This window comes from Tachypleus tridentatus, chromosome 5, assembly GCF_004210375.1.
Source record: "Tachypleus tridentatus isolate NWPU-2018 chromosome 5, ASM421037v1, whole genome shotgun sequence".
NCBI classification, from domain to species: Eukaryota; Metazoa; Arthropoda; class Merostomata; order Xiphosura; family Limulidae; genus Tachypleus; species Tachypleus tridentatus.
In genome coordinates this window covers 55,795,550-55,818,860 of record NC_134829.1, presented here as the reverse complement: position 1 = coordinate 55,818,860, position 23,311 = coordinate 55,795,550, and the positions used below count along the sequence as shown (strand labels likewise).

Genomic DNA, 23,311 nt, shown 5'->3' with positions numbered 1-23,311 from the left:
AAAGAGAATGTCTTTGTTGACGTAAACTAATAATAATAACAAATACGAGCCATACAGTCAAAAAACTTACCCGGTGAACTATTGTATATAATATTTATGAAATACTTTATATGTGAAAGACCCATTTTATTTATGGATTTCCAATGCTAAAGTAATTTTACAGAATAAAATAACGTGGGCTAAGTTTTATAACACTCTAGAATAACAAATGCGGTTCCAAACCAATGAGGAGATGGAAAAACACTCATAATAAAACTAATATTGTTCAGTAATGACCGTGAAGCTTAAAAATTACAAAGTTGTTTGTGCTGTTTGTATTAAAAGTGTGAAACATCACAACTACAAACATTCATAAATAACGTATACAAATCATGATAACTAAATTGCAAACAAAGGGTTTGTTTTTATTTGGTTTCTCGCTGGTACAGCGGTAGGTTTAAGGATTTAAAATCGCTAAAATCATGAGTTCGATTCCGTGGACTCAGAAGATAGCCTGATGTGGCTTTACTATAAGAAAAGCGCGTATTGTTATTTGTGTAAACGATAATTTAAAATTACCTGTTTATATTTAATTTTTATTTTGAACCAAATCGCTTGACTGAATTTAATGTAATGGAAATAATAAACGATCGCATTGAAAGGTACTTTTAATACTAACAACACGTTATTTGAAATACAAATAAATATATGTGAAAAATAATTGTGTTAATATATTTTATTTACTTTATTATTCGCGTTTCTTCAATTATGACGCGTTTGTTGGAAGTTTTAAAACCCAAAAGTGCTTTAAATAGAAATACAGATTGGAAATTCGAACGGAGGCTATCTCAAATCGAACTACAAATATCTGTTTGTGCGAGGTACATTTACGAACGTTTGAAATGGAATTCAAAAGTTTTATATGGAACAGAAACTGTACAATTTTCAACTCTAAAACCTTGTATTCAAAAAAATATCAGGGAATAACTCGTTTTGTTTTTAACTCGCCTATTATTGTTTTGTAGAATTACTGTTAAAACGTTTAATATTATATGACGTAAGATAAGCGTCTAAAAAGTAAAACAGCGTTGGCGCACAGTAATTGGAACACACATAACAGTGTCTACCAATCAAGGTGGTACTTGTTGAGATAAATTTATAATTTAAAATAATATGATTATGTACCAATACAAACAAACCACGAAACACTGCATATTAAAATTGATTGGAAAACAGTTTCAATTATGAATTATGTGAACTTATAATTCCTACTTTTAGTAAATTATGGTGATAACAACGTAGATACTTTTGATTCTATTAACACCTAACACATAACACGCTCACTGTTTGAATATTTTTGAATGGCAAAGTAAGGTAATACACATCTGAAATATTTAATCAATCGATAGTTAAAGGAAATCGATCAAATTTTCTAATTCTTTGATAATTTTGTTTTAAAGCACATAATAAAACCACATTATTTGTTGTTAATGTAATTTTAAGATGCAATGTTTTCTGTTTTTGAAAGCATATAAAAGGCGTTTATTTTGGTTAAAATAGTTAAAGCTATTTTACGGTAATAGATAATACGAAGGTCATACTTATGTGTGTACTTATAGAACTTCTCTATATATGAATATGTTTGAAAAGTGACTGAATGAAATGTATACGATATTTTCAAAGTCACTCTCCAATAGGACAGTTTCTCAGATCTCAAAATTAAAAAAAAATTAAATTATTTTCAATACTGAGTCCCTTCTATTAATGTATAGTACACAGAAGATAGTTTTATAGAACTCATAAGAACTTGTAGTTAGTTGGACATATCCTATTTATCGTATTATATCATATACCATTTTGCGATTAAAACCCAGATTTTTTTCTGTGCGTGTGTCTGTGTTACGAAAGACTAGCAGATATGCCACATTATTCACTTCACAGAAAGGACTATCTCTCACCCTTTCCTGAATTGATTAATATATACTTCAAAACCCTTGTTGAATTGCGTCTTTTATGAGTCGTTAGTAGAGCCGATGTTATCAAAGTGACTTTAATTCGAAAACACTGAAGTCAAAAATTTTATGTTATTGCTAAGATAGTTATAAGCCCGGATGATATTATCTGGGAAATCGCTATATGTTTATTTACGTCGCTTCGCCAGCTCCTAACAGTTAAAAGTTCGCCCTCTTACGGCTGACCTTCATTTCTCAGAATCCCACTGCCAGTTGCGTGTTCAAATTCATAATTCATGTTGAGTAGCAGTCAAAAATTTTTATTTTACCTTTAGGTTAAAAAAACAACAACAAAAAAAAAAGTATCGAAGAAAACATACATGCCTACAGCTATTGCGAAACTTCAAATATCCGTTTAGAGAAACGTAACACACTCCACGACAAGGGATTGGCTGTTATATAAACAAAAGTTCCTGGTCTTGCTACATTACGTAACTTGGGATGATAGATTAGAATTCGATTGGCCAGTGGCCCTATGTTTGTCTCACACAAATTTGAAGAATTAGGCATTTCTGAAAGACAGATTGGCCAGTGATTCTATGTGTATATTACATAAACCTGAAGAATTAGGCATTTCTGAAAGACAGATTGGCCAGTGATTCTATGTGTATATTACATAAACCTGAAGAATTAGGCATTTCTGAAAGACAGATTGGCCAGTGATTCTATGTGTATATTACATAAACCTGAAGAATTAGGCATTTTTGAAAGACAGATTGTCCAGTGATTCTATGTGTATATAACATAACCCTGAAGAATTAGACATTTCTGAAAGACAGATTGGCCAGTGGTTCTATATGTATATTACATAAACCTGAAGAATTGCATATTCCTAAGATGATTGATCAGTGTATGCATTAGCTAGTTTTTTCAGAATACTTGTTTGGTAAAAGTTTGGTAACCGATGCTATTGAGATGTGAATTATAAATACATTTGAAATACCAAAACTGGTATATTTTTATATACATAGATACGTGTCGAAAGTTTCCATTTGCAGTTCAACTTCACCATATATTTAGCTTGTGCATGTTGTGTAGGTTTTAGGTTTCGTCTCCAACGAGGACGATAGAAATAGACCACTGATTGTGTTCAGTGTTTCAATAGTTAAAGATTAAGCCTGTGATTAAATCAAAATAACATGCGGCTCTTTTGAAAATGTGCTTTGATAAGACCAGTAAAGTGCACTCAAAAGTGGAGTTATGTTAAATTGCACTCAAAAGTGGAGTTATGTTCTTTGCACTTTGATTATTTAATGCTTCGAAGTATTGGATTTTTATTGCCACTGTACATTCAGTTGGAGTTGACACTTTTACCCGTGTATATTAATGTATTTGTGTGTATATATAGTCATTGACTGTATTAAATTTATATATATATATATATATATATACCTTTGTATAACTGTATCATATAGGTTGACATGAAATGACAAATAATAAACAAGTGATACTGTGACATGAAATTCTTGTCTTTTTCTGCTAAACCCATCATCACTGTAATATCTGGATTTTGAAAGTTGAGAGACCTGTTTTGTTTCTTCATCAAACTTCAATCAAAATCACAACAACCTATGACACCACACATCAGATACATTATGTAGGGATTTCTGTTTATTCTATTAAATATTTTTACATTGAGTGCTCTCAGCTTTACATTATTAGGAAATACATACCAAAATGTCATCACATTAGTTTCTAATTTTAACATTGAATATCCAGTCATTGTTGGAGCAAACTATTAACTGAATCTGAATACTACCTTTAATACAATATAATGTTGTTGTTGTTGATTATAGATACTATATTTATTGTAATATAGTGTTGTTGTTGTTGAATCTAGATACTATATTTATTGTAATATAGTGTTGTTGTTGTTGTTGAATACTACCTTTAATACAATATAATATTGTTGTTGTTGTTGAATACTACCTTTAATACAACATAGTGTTGTTTTTGTTGAATACTACCTTTAATACAATATAGTATTGTTGTTGTTGTTGAATACTACCTTTAATACAATATAGTGTTGTTGTTGTTGTGGAAAACTATATTTTTATATACTATATTTATTGTATATTGTAGATACTATATTTATTGTAATATAGTGTTGTTGTTGTTGTTGAATACTACCTTTAATACAATATAATATTGTTGTTGTTGTTGAATACTACCTTTAATACAACATAGTGTTGTTTTTGTTGAATACTACCTTTAATACAATATAGTATTGTTGTTGTTGTTGAATACTACCTTTAATACAATATAGTGTTGTTGTTGTTGTGGAAAACTACCTTTAAAACAATATAGTATTGTTGTTGTTGTTGAATACTACCTTTAATACAATATAGTGTTGTTGTTGTTGTGGAAAACTACCTTTAATACAATATAGTATTGTTGTTGTTGAATACTACCTTTAATACAATACAGTATTGTTGTTTTTTAAATTTTTCAATTTTTCCTCGTTGTTGTTACTGACGCAATGATTATATAATATATTGATGTACTACCGACAATATTTCAACCAAACATGAGTACGGTAGTTGTTGTTACTGACACAATGATTATATAATATATTGATTTAGTACAGACGATATTTCAACCAAACATGAGTACAGTAGTTGTTGTTGCTGACACAATGATTATATAATATATTGATTTACTACCGACAATATTTCAACCAAACATGAGTACAGTAGTTGTTGTTGCTGACACAATGATTATATAATATATTGATTTAGTATAGACGATATTTCAACCAAACATGAGTACAGTAGTTGTTGTTGCTGACACAATGATTATATAATATATTGATTTAGTACAGACGATATTTCAACCAAACATGAGTACAGTAGTTGTTGTTGCTGACACAATGATTATATAATATATTGATTTACTACCGACAATATTTCAACCAAACATGAGTACAGTAGTTGTTGTTGCTGACACAATGATTATATAATATATTGATTTACTACCGACAATATTTCAACCAAACATGAGTACAGTAGTTGTTGTTGCTGACACAATGATTATATAATATATTGATTTAGTACAGGCGATATTTCAACCAAACATGAGTACAGTAGTTGTTGTTGCTGACACAATGATTATATAATATATTGATTTAGTATAGATATATTTCAACGAAACATGAGTACGGTAGTTGTTGTTGCTGACACAATGATTATATAATATATTGATTTACTACCGACAATATTTCAACCAAACATGAGTACAGTAGTTGTTGTTGCTGACACAATGATTATATAATATATTGATTTACTACCGACAATATTTCAACCAAACATGAGTACAGTAGTTGTTGTTGCTGACACAATGATTATATAATATATTGATTTACTACCGACAATATTTCAACCAAACATGAGTACAGTAGTTGTTGTTGCTGACACAATGATTATATAATATATTGATTTAGTACAGACGATATTTCAACCAAACATGAGTACAGTAGTTGTTGTTGCTGACACAATGATTATATAATATATTGATTTAGTATAGACGATATTTCAACCAAACATGAGTACAGTAGTTGTTGTTGCTGACACAATGATTATATAATATATTGATTTACTACCGACAATATTTCAACCAAACATGAGTACAGTAGTTGTTGTTGCTGACACAATGATTATATAATATATTGATTTACTACCGACAATATTTCAACCAAACATGAGTACAGTAGTTGTTGTTGCTGACACAATGATTATATAATATATTGATTTACTACCGACAATATTTCAACCAAACATGAGTACAGTAGTTGTTGTTGCTGACACAATGATTATATAATATATTGATTTAGTACAGACGATATTTCAACCAAACATGAGTACAGTAGTTGTTGTTGCTGACACAATGATTATATAATATATTGATTTAGTATAGACGATATTTCAACCAAACATGAGTACAGTAGTTGTTGTTGCTGACACAATGATTATATAATATATTGATTTAGTATAGACGATATTTCAACCAAACATGAGTACAGTAGTTGTTGTTGCTGACACAATGATTATATAATATATTGATTTAGTATAGACGATATTTCAACCAAACATGAGTACAGTAGTTGTTGTTGCTGACACAATGATTATATAATATATTGATTTAGTACCAGACGATATTTCAACCAAACATGAGTACAGTAGTTGTTGTTGCTGACACAATGATTATATAATATATTGATTTAGTACAGACGATATTTCAACCAAACATGAGTACAGTAGTTGTTGTTGCTGACACAATGATTATATAATATATTGATTTAGTATAGACGATATTTCAACCAAACATGAGTACAGTAGTTGTTGTTGCTGACACAATGATTATATAATATATTGATTTAGTATAGACGATATTTCAACCAAACATGAGTACAGTAGTTGTTGTTGCTGACACAATGATTATATAATATATTGATTTAGTACCGACGATATTTCAACCAAACATGAGTACAGTAGTTGTTGTTGCTGACACAATGATTATATAATATATTGATTTAGTATAGACGATATTTCAACCAAACATGAGTACAGTAGTTGTTGTTGCTGACACAATGATTATATAATATATTGATTTAGTATAGACGATATTTCAACCAAACATGAGTACAGTAGTTGTTGTTGCTGACACAATGATTATATAATATATTGATTTAGTACAGACGATATTTCAACCAAACATGAGTACAGTAGTTGTTGTTGCTGACACAATGATTATATAATATATTGATTTAGTACAGACGATATTTCAACCAAACATGAGTACAGTAGTTGTTGTTGCTGACACAATGATTATATAATATATTGATTTAGTACAGACGATATTTCAACCAAACATGAGTACAGTAGTTGTTGTTGCTGACACAATGATTATATAATATATTGATTTAGTACAGACGATATTTCAACCAAACATGAGTACAGTAGTTGTTGTTGCTGACACAATGATTATATAATATATTGATTTAGTACAGACGATATTTCAACCAAACATGAGTACAGTAGTTGTTGTTGCTGACACAATGATTATATAATATATTGATTTAGTACAGACGATATTTCAACCAAACATGAGTACAGTAGTTGTTGTTGCTGACACAATGATTATATAATATATTGATTTAGTATAGACGATATTTCAACCAAACATGAGTACAGTAGTTGTTGTTGCTGACACAATGATTATATAATATATTGATTTAGTATAGACGATATTTCAACCAAACATGAGTACAGTAGTTGTTGTTGCTGACACAATGATTATATAATATATTGATTTAGTATAGACGATATTTCAACCAAACATGAGTACAGTAGTTGTTGTTGCTGACACAATGATTATATAATATATTGATTTAGTATAGACGATATTTCAACCAAACATGAGTACAGTAGTTGTTGTTGCTGACACAATGATTATATAATATATTGATTTAGTACCGACGATATTTCAACCAAACATGAGTACAGTAGTTGTTGTTGCTGACACAATGATTATATAATATATTGATTTAGTACCGACGATATTTCAACCAAACATGAGTACAGTAGTTGTTGTTACTGACACAATGATTATATAATATATTGATTTAGTACCGACGATATTTCAACCAAACATGAGTACAGTAGTTGTTGTTGCTGACACAATGATTATATAATATATTGATTTAGTACAGACGATATTTCAACCAAACATGAGTACAGTAGTTGTTGTTGCTGACACAATGATTATATAATATATTGATTTAGTACAGACGATATTTCAACCAAACATGAGTACAGTAGTTGTTGTTGCTGACACAATGATTATATAATATATTGATTTAGTACAGACGATATTTCAACCAAACATGAGTACAGTAGTTGTTGTTCTGACACCAAATATGATTTAGTAGACGATATTTCAACCAAACAGTAGTTGTTGTTGCTGACACAATGATTATATAATATATTGATTTATTGATTTAGTATAGACGATATTTCAACCAAACATGAGTACAGTAGTTGTTGTTGCTGACACAATGATTATATAATATATTGATTTAGTATAGACGATATTTCAACCAAACATGAGTACAGTAGTTGTTGTTGCTGACACAATGATTATATAATATATTGATTTAGTATAGACGATATTTCAACCAAACATGAGTACAGTAGTTGTTGTTGCTGACACAATGATTATATAATATATTGATTTAGTATAGACGATATTTCAACCAAACATGAGTACAGTAGTTGTTGTTGCTGACACAATGATTATATAATATATTGATTTAGTATAGACGATATTTCAACCAAACATGAGTACAGTAGTTGTTGTTGCTGACACAATGATTATATAATATATTGATTTAGTACAGACGATATTTCAACCAAACATGAGTACAGTAGTTGTTGTTGCTGACACAATGATTATATAATATATTGATTTAGTACAGACGATATTTCAACCAAACATGAGTACAGTAGTTGTTGTTGCTGACACAATGATTATATAATATATTGATTTAGTACAGACGATATTTCAACCAAACATGAGTACAGTAGTTGTTGTTGCTGACACAATGATTATATAATATATTGATTTAGTACAGACGATATTTCAACCAAACATGAGTACAGTAGTTGTTGTTGCTGACACAATGATTATATAATATATTGATTTAGTATAGACGATATTTCAACCAAACATGAGTACAGTAGTTGTTGTTGCTGACACAATGATTATATAATATATTGATTTAGTACAGACGATATTTCAACCAAACATGAGTACAGTAGTTGTTGTTGCTGACACAATGATTATATAATATATTGATTTAGTACAGACGATATTTCAACCAAACATGAGTACAGTAGTTGTTGTTGCTGACACAATGATTATATAATATATTGATTTAGTACAGACGATATTTCAACCAAACATGAGTACAGTAGTTGTTGTTGCTGACACAATGATTATATAATATATTGATTTAGTATAGACGATATTTCAACCAAACATGAGTACAGTAGTTGTTGTTGCTGACACAATGATTATATAATATATTGATTTAGTACAGACGATATTTCAACCAAACATGAGTACAGTAGTTGTTGTTGCTGACACAATGATTATATAATATATTGATTTAGTACAGACGATATTTCAACCAAACATGAGTACAGTAGTTGTTGTTGCTGACACAATGATTATATAATATATTGATTTAGTACAGACGATATTTCAACCAAACATGAGTACAGTAGTTGTTGTTGCTGACACAATGATTATATAATATATTGATTTAGTATAGACATGATATTTCAACCAAACATGAGTACAGTAGTTCAACCAAACATGAGTACAGTAGTTGTTGTTGCTGACACAATGATTATATAATATATTGATTTAGTACAGACGATATTTCAACCAAACATGAGTACAGTAGTTGTTGTTGCTGACACAATGATTATATAATATATTGATTTAGTACAGACGATATTTCAACCAAACATGAGTACAGTAGTTGTTGTTGCTGACACAATGATTATATAATATATTGATTTAGTATAGACGATATTTCAACCAAACATGAGTACAGTAGTTGTTGTTGCTGACACAATGATTATATAATATATTGATTTAGTATAGACGATATTTCAACCAAACATGAGTACAGTAGTTGTTGTTGCTGACACAATGATTATATAATATATTGATTTAGTATAGACGATATTTCAACCAAACATGAGTACAGTAGTTGTTGTTGCTGACACAATGATTATATAATATATTGATTTAGTATAGACGATATTTCAACCAAACATGAGTACAGTAGTTGTTGTTGCTGACACAATGATTATATAATATATTGATTTAGTATAGACGATATTTCAACCAAACATGAGTACAGTAGTTGTTGTTGCTGACACAATGATTATATAATATATTGATTTAGTATAGACGATATTTCAACCAAACATGAGTACAGTAGTTGTTGTTGCTGACACAATGATTATATAATATATTGATTTAGTACAGACGATATTTCAACCAAACATGAGTACAGTAGTTGTTGTTGCTGACACAATGATTATATAATATATTGATTTAGTACAGACGATATTTCAACCAAACATGAGTACAGTAGTTGTTGTTGCTGACACAATGATTATATAATATATTGATTTAGTATAGACGATATTTCAACCAAACATGAGTACAGTAGTTGTTGTTGCTGACACAATGATTATATAATATATTGATTTAGTACAGACGATATTTCAACCAAACATGAGTACAGTAGTTGTTGTTGCTGACACAATGATTATATAATATATTGATTTAGTATAGACGATATTTCAACCAAACATGAGTACAGTAGTTGTTGTTGCTGACACAATGATTATATAATATATTGATTTAGTACAGACGATATTTCAACCAAACATGAGTACAGTAGTTGTTGTTGCTGACACAATGATTATATAATATATTGATTTAGTATAGACGATATTTCAACCAAACATGAGTACAGTAGTTGTTGTTGCTGACACAATGATTATATAATATATTGATTTAGTATAGACGATATTTCAACCAAACATGAGTACAGTAGTTGTTGTTGCTGACACAATGATTATATAATATATTGATTTAGTATAGACGATATTTCAACCAAACATGAGTACAGTAGTTGTTGTTGCTGACACAATGATTATATAATATATTGATTTAGTATAGACGATATTTCAACCAAACATGAGTACAGTAGTTGTTGTTGCTGACACAATGATTATATAATATATTGATTTAGTATAGACGATATTTCAACCAAACATGAGTACAGTAGTTGTTGTTGCTGACACAATGATTATATAATATATTGATTTAGTACAGACGATATTTCAACCAAACATGAGTACAGTAGTTGTTGTTGCTGACACAATGATTATATAATATATTGATTTAGTACAGACGATATTTCAACCAAACATGAGTACAGTAGTTGTTGTTGCTGACACAATGATTATATAATATATTGATTTAGTACAGACGATATTTCAACCAAACATGAGTACAGTAGTTGTTGTTGCTGACACAATGATTATATAATATATTGATTTAGTACAGACGATATTTCAACCAAACATGAGTACAGTAGTTGTTGTTGCTGACACAATGATTATATAATATATTGATTTAGTATAGACGATATTTCAACCAAACATGAGTACAGTAGTTGTTGTTGCTGACACAATGATTATATAATATATTGATTTAGTATAGACGATATTTCAACCAAACATGAGTACAGTAGTTGTTGTTGCTGACACAATGATTATATAATATATTGATTTAGTACAGACGATATTTCAACCAAACATGAGTACAGTAGTTGTTGTTGCTGACACAATGATTATATAATATATTGATTTAGTATAGACGATATTTCAACCAAACATGAGTACAGTAGTTGTTGTTGCTGACACAATGATTATATAATATATTGATTTAGTACAGACGATATTTCAACCAAACATGAGTACAGTAGTTGTTGTTGCTGACACAATGATTATATAATATATTGATTTAGTATAGACGATATTTCAACCAAACATGAGTACAGTAGTTGTTGTTGCTGACACAATGATTATATAATATATTGATTTAGTACAGACGATATTTCAACCAAACATGAGTACAGTAGTTGTTGTTGCTGACACAATGATTATATAATATATTGATTTAGTAGTATAGACGATATTTCAACCAAACATGAGTACAGTAGTTGTTGTTGCTGACACAATGATTATATAATATATTGATTTAGTATAGACGATATTTCAACCAAACATGAGTACAGTAGTTGTTGTTGCTGACACAATGATTATATAATATATTGATTTAGTATAGACGATATTTCAACCAAACATGAGTACAGTAGTTGTTGTTGCTGACACAATGATTATATAATATATTGATTTAGTATAGACGATATTTCAACCAAACATGAGTACAGTAGTTGTTGTTGCTGACACAATGATTATATAATATATTGATTTAGTAGTAGACGATATTTCAACCAAACATGAGTACAGTAGTTGTTGTTGCTGACACAATGATTATATAATATATTGATTTAGTACAGACGATATTTCAACCAAACATGAGTACAGTAGTTGTTGTTGCTGACACAATGATTATATAATATATTGATTTAGTATAGACGATATTTCAACCAAACATGAGTACAGTAGTTGTTGTTGCTGACACAATGATTATATAATATATTGATTTAGTATAGACGATATTTCAACCAAACATGAGTACAGTAGTTGTTGTTGCTGACACAATGATTATATAATATATTGATTTAGTATAGACGATATTTCAACCAAACATGAGTACAGTAGTTGTTGTTGCTGACACAATGATTATATAATATATTGATTTAGTACAGACGATATTTCAACCAAACATGAGTACAGTAGTTGTTGTTGCTGACACAATGATTATATAATATATTGATTTAGTATAGACGATATTTCAACCAAACATGAGTACAGTAGTTGTTGTTGCTGACACAATGATTATATAATATATTGATTTAGTACAGACGATATTTCAACCAAACATGAGTACAGTAGTTGTTGTTGCTGACACAATGATTATATAATATATTGATTTAGTATAGACGATATTTCAACCAAACATGAGTACAGTAGTTGTTGTTGCTGACACAATGATTATATAATATATTGATTTTAGACGATATTTCAACCAAACATGAGTACAGTAGTTGTTGTTGCTGACACAATGATTATATAATATATTGATGATTTAGTACAGACGATATTTCAACCAAACATGAGTACAGTAGTTGTTGTTGCTGACACAATGATTATATAATATATTGATTTAGTATAGACGATATTTCAACCAAACATGAGTACAGTAGTTGTTGTTGCTGACACAATGATTATATAATATATTGATTTAGTACAGACGATATTTCAACCAAACATGAGTACAGTAGTTGTTGTTGCTGACACAATGATTATATAATATATTGATTTAGTACCGACGATATTTCAACCAAACATGAGTACAGTAGTTGTTGTTGCTGACACAATGATTATATAATATATTGATTTAGTATAGACGATATTTCAACCAAACATGAGTACAGTAGTTGTTGTTGCTGACACAATGATTATATAATATATTGATTTAGTATAGACGATATTTCAACCAAACATGAGTACAGTAGTTGTTGTTGCTGACACAATGATTATATAATATATTGATTTAGTATAGACGATATTTCAACCAAACATGAGTACAGTAGTTGTTGTTGCTGACACAATGATTATATAATATATTGATTTAGTATAGACGATATTTCAACCAAACATGAGTACAGTAGTTGTTGTTGCTGACACAATGATTATATAATATATTGATTTAGTACAGACGATATTTCAACCAAACATGAGTACAGTAGTTGTTGTTGCTGACACAATGATTATATAATATATTGATTTAGTATAGACGATATTTCAACCAAACATGAGTACAGTAGTTGTTGTTGCTGACACAATGATTATATAATATATTGATTTAGTATAGACGATATTTCAACCAAACATGAGTACAGTAGTTGTTGTTGCTGACACAATGATTATATAATATATTGATTTAGTATAGACGATATTTCAACCAAACATGAGTACAGTAGTTGTTGTTGCTGACACAATGATTATATAATATATTGATTTAGTATAGACGATATTTCAACCAAACATGAGTACAGTAGTTGTTGTTGCTGACACAATGATTATATAATATATTGATTTAGTATAGACGATATTTCAACCAAACATGAGTACAGTAGTTGTTGTTGCTGACACAATGATTATATAATATATTGATTTAGTATAGACGATATTTCAACCAAACATGAGTACAGTAGTTGTTGTTGCTGACACAATGATTATATAATATATTGATTTAGTATAGACGATATTTCAACCAAACATGAGTACAGTAGTTGTTGTTGCTGACACAATGATTATATAATATATTGATTTAGTATAGACGATATTTCAACCAAACATGAGTACAGTAGTTGTTGTTGCTGACACAATGATTATATAATATATTGATTTAGTATAGACGATATTTCAACCAAACATGAGTACAGTAGTTGTTGTTGCTGACACAATGATTATATAATATATTGATTTAGTATAGACGATATTTCAACCAAACATGAGTACAGTAGTTGTTGTTGCTGACACAATGATTATATAATATATTGATTTAGTATAGACGATATTTCAACCAAACATGAGTACAGTAGTTGTTGTTGCTGACACAATGATTATATAATATATTGATTTAGTATAGACGATATTTCAACCAAACATGAGTACAGTAGTTGTTGTTGCTGACACAATGATTATATAATATATTGATTTAGTACAGACGATATTTCAACCAAACATGAGTACAGTAGTTGTTGTTGCTGACACAATGATTATATAATATATTGATTTAGTACAGACGATATTTCAACCAAACATGAGTACAGTAGTTGTTGTTGCTGACACAATGATTATATAATATATTGATTTAGTACAGGCGATATTTCAACCAAACATGAGTACAGTAGTTGTTGTTGCTGACACAATGATTATATAATATATTGATTTAGTACAGACGATATTTCAACCAAACATGAGTACAGTAGTTGTTGTTGCTGACACAATGATTATATAATATATTGATTTACGTACCAGACGATATTTCAACCAAACATGAGTACAGTAGTTGTTGTTGCTGACACAATGATTATATAATATATTGATTTAGTACAGACGATATTTCAACCAAACATGAGTACAGTAGTTGTTGTTGCTGACACAATGATTATATAATATATTGATTTACTACCGACAATATTTCAACCAAACATGAGTACAGTAGTTGTTGTTACTGACACAATGATTATATAATATATTGATTTAGTATAGACGATATTTCAACCAAACATGAGTACAGTAGTTGTTGTTGCTGACACAATGATTATATAATATATTGATTTACTACCGACAATATTTCAACCAAACATGAGTACAGTAGTTGTTGTTACTGACACAATGATTATATAATATATTGATTTACTACCGACAATATTTCAACCAAACATGAGTACAGTAGTTGTTGTTACTGACACAATGATTATATAATATATTGATTTAGTACAGACGATATTTCAACCAAACATGAGTACAGTAGTTGTTGTTGCTGACACAATGATTATATAATATATTGATTTAGTACCGACAATATTTCAACCAAACATGAGTACAGTAGTTGTTGTTACTGACACAATGATTATATAATATATTGATTTAGTATAGACGATATTTCAACCAAACATGAGTACAGTAGTTGTTGTTGCTGACACAATGATTATATAATATATTGATTTAGTACAGACGATATTTCAACCAAACATGAGTACAGTAGTTGTTGTTGCTGACACAATGATTATATAATATATTGATTTACTACCGACAATATTTCAACCAAACATGAGTACAGTAGTTGTTGTTACTGACACAATGATTATATAATATATTGATTTAGTATAGACGATATTTCAACCAAACATGAGTACAGTAGTTGTTGTTGCTGACACAATGATTATATAATATATTGATTTAGTACAGACGATATTTCAACCAAACATGAGTACAGTAGTTGTTGTTGCTGACACAATGATTATATAATATATTGATTTAGTACAGACGATATTTCAACCAAACATGAGTACAGTAGTTGTTGTTGCTGACACAATGATTATATAATATATTGATTTAGTATAGACGATATTTCAACCAAACATGAGTACAGTAGTTGTTGTTGCTGACACAATGATTATATAATATATTGATTTAGTATAGACGATATTTCAACCAAACATGAGTACAGTAGTTGTTGTTGCTGACACAATGATTATATAATATATTGATTTAGTATAGACGATATTTCAACCAAACATGAGTACAGTAGTTGTTGTTGCTGACACAATGATTATATAATATATTGATTTAGTATAGACGATATTTCAACCAAACATGAGTACAGTAGTTGTTGTTGCTGACACAATGATTATATAATATATTGATTTAGTACAGGCGATATTTCAACCAAACATGAGTACAGTAGTTGTTGTTGCTGACACAATGATTATATAATATATTGATTTAGTATAGACGATATTTCAACCAAACATGAGTACAGTAGTTGTTGTTGCTGACACAATGATTATATAATATATTGATTTAGTATAGACGATATTTCAACCAAACATGAGTACAGTAGTTGTTGTTGCTGACACAATGATTATATAATATATTGATTTAGTACCGACGATATTTCAACCAAACATGAGTACAGTAGTTGTTGTTGCTGACACAATGATTATATAATATATTGATTTAGTATAGACGATATTTCAACCAAACATGAGTACAGTAGTTGTTGTTGCTGACACAATGATTATATAATATATTGATTTAGTACCGACGATATTTCAACCAAACATGAGTACAGTAGTTGTTGTTGCTGACACAATGATTATATAATATATTGATTTAGTACCGACGATATTTCAACCAAACATGAGTACAGTAGTTGTTGTTGCTGACACAATGATTATATAATATATTGATTTAGTATAGACGATATTTCAACCAAACATGAGTACAGTAGTTGTTGTTGCTGACACAATGATTATATAATATATTGATTTAGTACAGGCGATATTTCAACCAAACATGAGTACAGTAGTTGTTGTTGCTGACACAATGATTATATAATATATTGATTTAGTACAGGCGATATTTCAACCAAACATGAGTACAGTAGTTGTTGTTGCTGACACAATGATTATATAATATATTGATTTAGTATAGGCGATATTTCAACCAAACATGAGTACAGTAGTTGTTGTTACTGACACAATGATTATATAATATATTGATTTAGTATAGACGATATTTCAACCAAACATGAGTACAGTAGTTGTTGTTACTGACACAATGATTATATAATATATTGATTTAGTACCGACGATATTTCAACGAAACATGAGTACAGTAGTTGTTGTTGCTGACACAATGATTATATAATATATTGATTTAGTACAGGCGATATTTCAACCAAACATGAGTACAGTAGTTGTTGTTGCTGACACAATGATTATATAATATATTGATTTAGTACAGGCGATATTTCAACCAAACATGAGTACAGTAGTTGTTGTTGCTGACACAATGATTATATAGTATATTGATTTAGTACAGGCGATATTTCAACCAAACATGAGTACAGTAGTTGTTGTTGCTGACACAATGATTATATATTATATTGATTTACTACCGACGATATTTCAACCAAACATGAGTACAGTATTCATAAATATAAAAGTATTTTAATACAAATAGTAGATTATCACTGTAAGAACAGATAGTTGATTTTAAGAATATGATAACATCAGGTTTCTGAACCCATGCAACTAAGTTATTACAGTTATAACTAACGACATATTTTACAGCAGAAAAGCACCGTAATACAAAAACAGTTCTTGTGTTTACATAACTCTGCTAAATACAGAGTTGGTTTTCGATGTTTGGGAGTTAAAAATGTCTAATGATATGAAAAATCTAGCTGAGTATAACTTATATTTAATTCGCTAGTGGATGTGTTTGAATGTTATATGAACTGTGATTTTAGTTTAGGAATATATCCTCTAATTTATAACAATGTTTGATCTCTTACCGAATACAAGAAAAACGGTGTTAAGAACACGAACAAAAAAACGACATTATGAAACACACCACGATTCGTTTAAATTTCGACTATCGTACCCTTGTGTCACAGCTTATGTTAATTTCATATATTGCGTTGTTTAAGACATCTCTAAACTACACTATCGCAACATGTTTGGTAAATGTAAATTAAATTGAGTTTAGATCTCAAGATAAATAATATTACAACTTATATTTATGAATATAATTTGATAAAGACAGAGTTTCAATGCTAGATGAATCTTTAACAAATGATTTCAGCCTGTGAACAACAACTCCTGATTAGAGCATAATATTTTCTTCGAGTGAAATGAAAATTCACCCTCGTAATGAATATAGATAATTGAATATATTTATCTTATAAAAAATGATAATGTACTGGAGTTTATCAGTTGGATAACTTCACTGATAAGAACATTTTTGATCGTAATTTCTTATCATTGTCTACGCATACTAACCTAATATGACACAGGAACTTTTTTGGAACTTCATTTAAAATTGCATGGGTGTCCATTAACGTGATATGTTTGTCAAGATTTCTTACCAAAGTCTTTGATCAATGAAGCTGAAAACGTCTTCAAGGAAGGTTTTAAAAATAACTGATGTTCTTCCGTTCTCGCCACATTCTTTTCGCTTGTATTATAGAAGTGTAATCACATTTTTGTTTTGATTACGAACTTTTTTGTGTATTTGTTACTAATGACAGGAACACTTCCTGAGCTTTATCCCATATAGTGATCTTATATGTATAAAGACGCAATATAAATATACGGGTTCTCAGAAGATGAATCTATTTTGAGTACGTGGTCTAATCGACACAAACAGAAACACCATCAGGCCGTCAGAAGATGAACCAATTTAATCATGTGGTCTAATCGACACAAACAGAAACACCATCAGGCCATCAGAAGATGAACCACTTTTATCATGTGGTCTAATCGACACAAACAGAAACACCATCAGGCCGTCAGAAGATGAACCACTTTTATCATGTGGTCTAATCGACACAAACAGAAACACCATTAGGCCGTCAGAAGATGAACCACTTTTATCATGTGGTCTAATCGACACTAACAGAAACATCATCAGGCCGTCAGAAGATGAACCAATTTAAGTATGTGATCTAATCAACACTAACATAAACAGTATCAAGTAGTCAGAAGATGAACCAATTTAAGTATGTGATCTAATCGACACAAACAGAAACACCATCAGTCCGTCAGAAGATGAACCAATTTTTTCATGTGGTCTAATCGACACAAACAGAAACACCATCAGGCCATCAGAAGATGAACCACTTTTATCATGTGGTCTAATCGACACAAACAGAAACACCATCAGGCCGTCAGAAGATGAACCACTTTTATCATGTGGTCTAATCGACACAAACAGAAACACCATCAGGCTGTCAGAAGATGAACCACTTTTATCATGTGGTCTAATCGACACAAAGAGAAACACCATCAGGCCATCAGAAGATGAACCACTTTTATCATGTGGTCTAATCGACACAAACAGAAACACCATTAGGCCGTCAGAAGATGAACCACTTTTATCATGTGGTCTAATCGACACTAATAGAAACAGTATCAAGTAGTCAGAAGATGAACCAATTTAAGTATGTGATCTAATCGACACAAACAGAAACACCATCAGGCCATCAGAAGATGAACCAATTTTATCATGTGGTCTAATCAACACTAACATAAACAGTATCAAGTAGTCAGAAGATGAACCAATTTAAGTATGTGATCTAATCGACACAAACAGAAACACCATCAGGCCATCAGAAGATGAACCACTTTTATCATGTGGTCTAATCCACACAAACAGAAACACCATCAGGCCGTCAGAAGATGAACCAATTTAAGTATGTGATCTAATCGACACTAACATAAACAGGTTACGTTGTTCTTCTGTGCGTTACGAAAGTGTTTTAACAAAACCTTTAAACCCTTTATACATCTCACTCTGTAAGATCTTACACAGTGACAAATTCTCCTTGTTTCGACTATCGTGTGTTCCTACCCTTATATCTGTTTCATACGTAACGAAATATGTTACATCTTTACAGAAGCCAGCAAGTCGCTTAAACTCACATTATGATGTTTGCCGAAGGCCTTTCAAAGGGTGTGGGTTAGGGGGGATGCGATGAGTAATAATAAACAGTGGCGCAAGGGGTAGGGGTTGCAGAGGATGAGCTGTGTATGGTTTCTGAAATAATAACCCTACATATATCGAGAAGGACTAAACGTATGTTTTTATGGGATACAATACTTAAGTTGCAGACCACACAACAGATATGATACATAAATACGTAAGGGCTAACTGAGACAGTGTTAGTTCATATGAGATTGAAACATATTGTTTTCCATCCATTGTTTTACTTATTTATTTATTCATTTTAGTGATTGTGTTGTGTTACGTAAGGGCTAACTGAGACAGTGTTAGTTCATATGAGATTGAAACATATTGTTTTCCATCCATTGTTTTACTTATTTATTTATTCATTTTAGTGATTGTGTTGTGTTACTTTCAGGTTTCTTGAGTCAAATGTTTTCAGTGACACAAATTTCAGGTTTGCACGAGCTCTTCTAAAACGTAACGTAGTTCCATTATATCCTTTTCTTACCCCATGTTTTCAAAGACACGACGATCCGATGACCTGTTTCTTAGTTTGAAGATGTGACAATATAAAGTTAAATAGTTAAACGTTATTTTTACCTCAATCTTACTTTAGTTCACACTTTCTGCCTCGGCCCGGCTTGGCCAGGTGGTTAAGGCACTCGGCCCGTAATATGAGGGTCGAGGGGTTCGAATCCCCGTCACACCAAACATGTTAGCCCTTTCTGTCGTGGGGGTGTTATAATGTGACGGTCAACCCCACTATTCGTTGGTAAAATAGTAGTCCTAGAGTTGGCGGTGGGTGGTGATCACTAGCTGCCTTCCCTCTACTCTTACACTGCTAAATTAGGTACGGTTAGCGCAGATATCCCTCGAGTAGCTTCAAGCGAAATTGGAAACAATCTAACAAACTTTCTGCCTGAAGTTTTGCCGTCGTCCAGAAGACCTGTTTTGTTTTTTATTGTTGTTTTCTTTTTGGGAAGGGGTGTACGTCCAATGAGAAGATCGTGTTGAATCTCACGTTTAGGCTTACGTCTCATCGTTGTCCAGGAAAGCAGTTGTTGTTGTTTTTTTTTGGGGAGACGTATAAATGGAAATCTCCCATTGGTTAAAAATACACTTGATGCACGATTTGAAGCTGGTATATTGGAGCTATATAGGTAAAACAGGATTTCTTCTTTTTGGTGTGAACATAAAGAATACAAATGATACGAAAGTTGGTTGACCGAAATGACAATTCGTGTGTTGTTTCTAAACACGCTAAAAACAAACAACAACAACACACGGATTGTCATTTCGGTCAACCAACTTTCGTATCATTTGTATTCTTTATGTTCACACCAAAAAGGAGAAATCCTTTCTTTTGTGTCTTCACTACAGCCATCAAGTTTATTTCAACACGAATGAGGAAGATGAGTAAAAAAACAGCTTCGTTTTACACACAACAAGTTGGAAACCTAAAGACGACCAAAAGTATATGACAGAACACCAAACATGAATATCCACAAGTGTATTTCTGTCTAGCCTATTACATAAGAAACATGTCTGGCACCAAACAAGAATATCCACAAGCGTATTTCTGTCTAACTTATTACATAAGAAACATGTCTGGCACCAAACAGGAATATCTACAAGTGTATTTCTGTCTAACCTATTACATAAGAAACATGTCTGGCACCAAACAGGAATATCTACAAGCGTATTTCTGTCTAACCTATTACATAAGAAACATGTCTGGCACCAAACAAGGATATCCACAAGCGTATTTCTGTCTAACTTATTACATAAGAAACATGTCTGGCACCAAACATGAATATCTACAAGCGTATTTCTGTCTAACTTATTACATAAGAAACAAGTCTGGCACCAAACAGGAATATCTACAAGCGTATTTCTGTCTAATCTATTACATAAGAAACATGTCTGGCACCAAACAGGAATATCTACAAGCGTATTTCTGTCTAATCTATTACATAAGAAACATGTCTGGCACCAAACAGGAATATCTACAAGCGTATTTATGTCTGACCTATTACACCTTGACATATTTCTAAGTACTAGCTTTTCTTTTAATTGGACACTCTCTCCAAGTTTGTGCAATCTTATTTGTGTTCATGACAAATCACCTGTCCCAGGACTTTAAAATAATTCTATTGTTGTAGGCCTGTATTTCATGAATTTTAAGTAACAAAGAATTATAAGTTATATAAAAGTCTGTTTTAATCTCAAAGTTCATTAGAATGTCAAAGTTTATTTCACAATCCTTTTCTATTGATAAAAACAACCGAGCGAGATGGAAGGATATATGTGTGGTTCTAATGACTCAACCGAGCGAGATGGAAGGATATATGTGTGGATCTAATGACTCAACCGAGCGAGATGGAAGGATATATGTGTGGATCTAATGACTCAATCGAGCGAGATGGAAGGATATATGTGTGGATCTAATGACTCAACCGAGCGAGATGGAAGGATATATGTGTGGATCTAATGACTCAACCGAGCGAGATGGAAGGATATATGTGTGGATCTAATGACTCAACCGAGCGAGATGGAAGGATATATGTGTGGATCTAATGACTCAACCGAGCGAGATGGAAGGATATATGTGTGGATCTAATGACTCAACCGAGCGAGATGAAAGGATATATGTGTGGATCTAATGACTCAACCGAGCGAGCTGGAAGGATATATGTGTGGATCTAATGACTCAACCGAGCGAGATGTAAGGATATATGTGTGGATCTAATGACTCAACCGAGCGAGATGTAAGGATATATGTGTGGATCTAATGACTCAACCGAGCGAGATGTAAGGATATATGTGTGGATCTAATGACTCAACCGAGCGAGATGTAAGGATATATGTGTGGATCTAATGACTCAACCGAGCGAGATGTAAGGATATATATGTGGATCTAATGACTCAACCGAGCGAGATGGAAGGATATATGTGTGGATCTAATGACTAATATATGAGTGAATATAGCCCATCCAGTAATAAGACGACTGTTACGGCTACAACCAAGATTGTAACCTGCTTTTTCTACAAAACTTATTCTCACTGCATAGAGCAGCATTATTAACCCTACTATTATCCGGTCGCTGTTTATCGGCACAAACTACTGCGTTACCAATCAGTGTTATTTCAACTCTCGCACGAAGTTTCTTACGAATAATTACGTGTACGTTCCATTTGATGTCACTTCACAGATTGCGTTTATTCAAGAATATAAATGAGTGGTCATTTTTCATATCTTTTGGGGTTTATCCTTAATATCATAAGGTTAATATTTTT

General features: G+C 31.0%; 1 protein-coding gene across 9 annotated transcripts in view; it reads left to right on the top strand.

Annotated features, from left to right (window-relative positions):
• LOC143251208 (POU domain, class 3, transcription factor 4-like) overlaps window positions 1-23,311 on the top strand; it is a 91,509-nt gene that overhangs the window by 2,358 nt on the left and 65,840 nt on the right. The window lies entirely within an intron of this gene.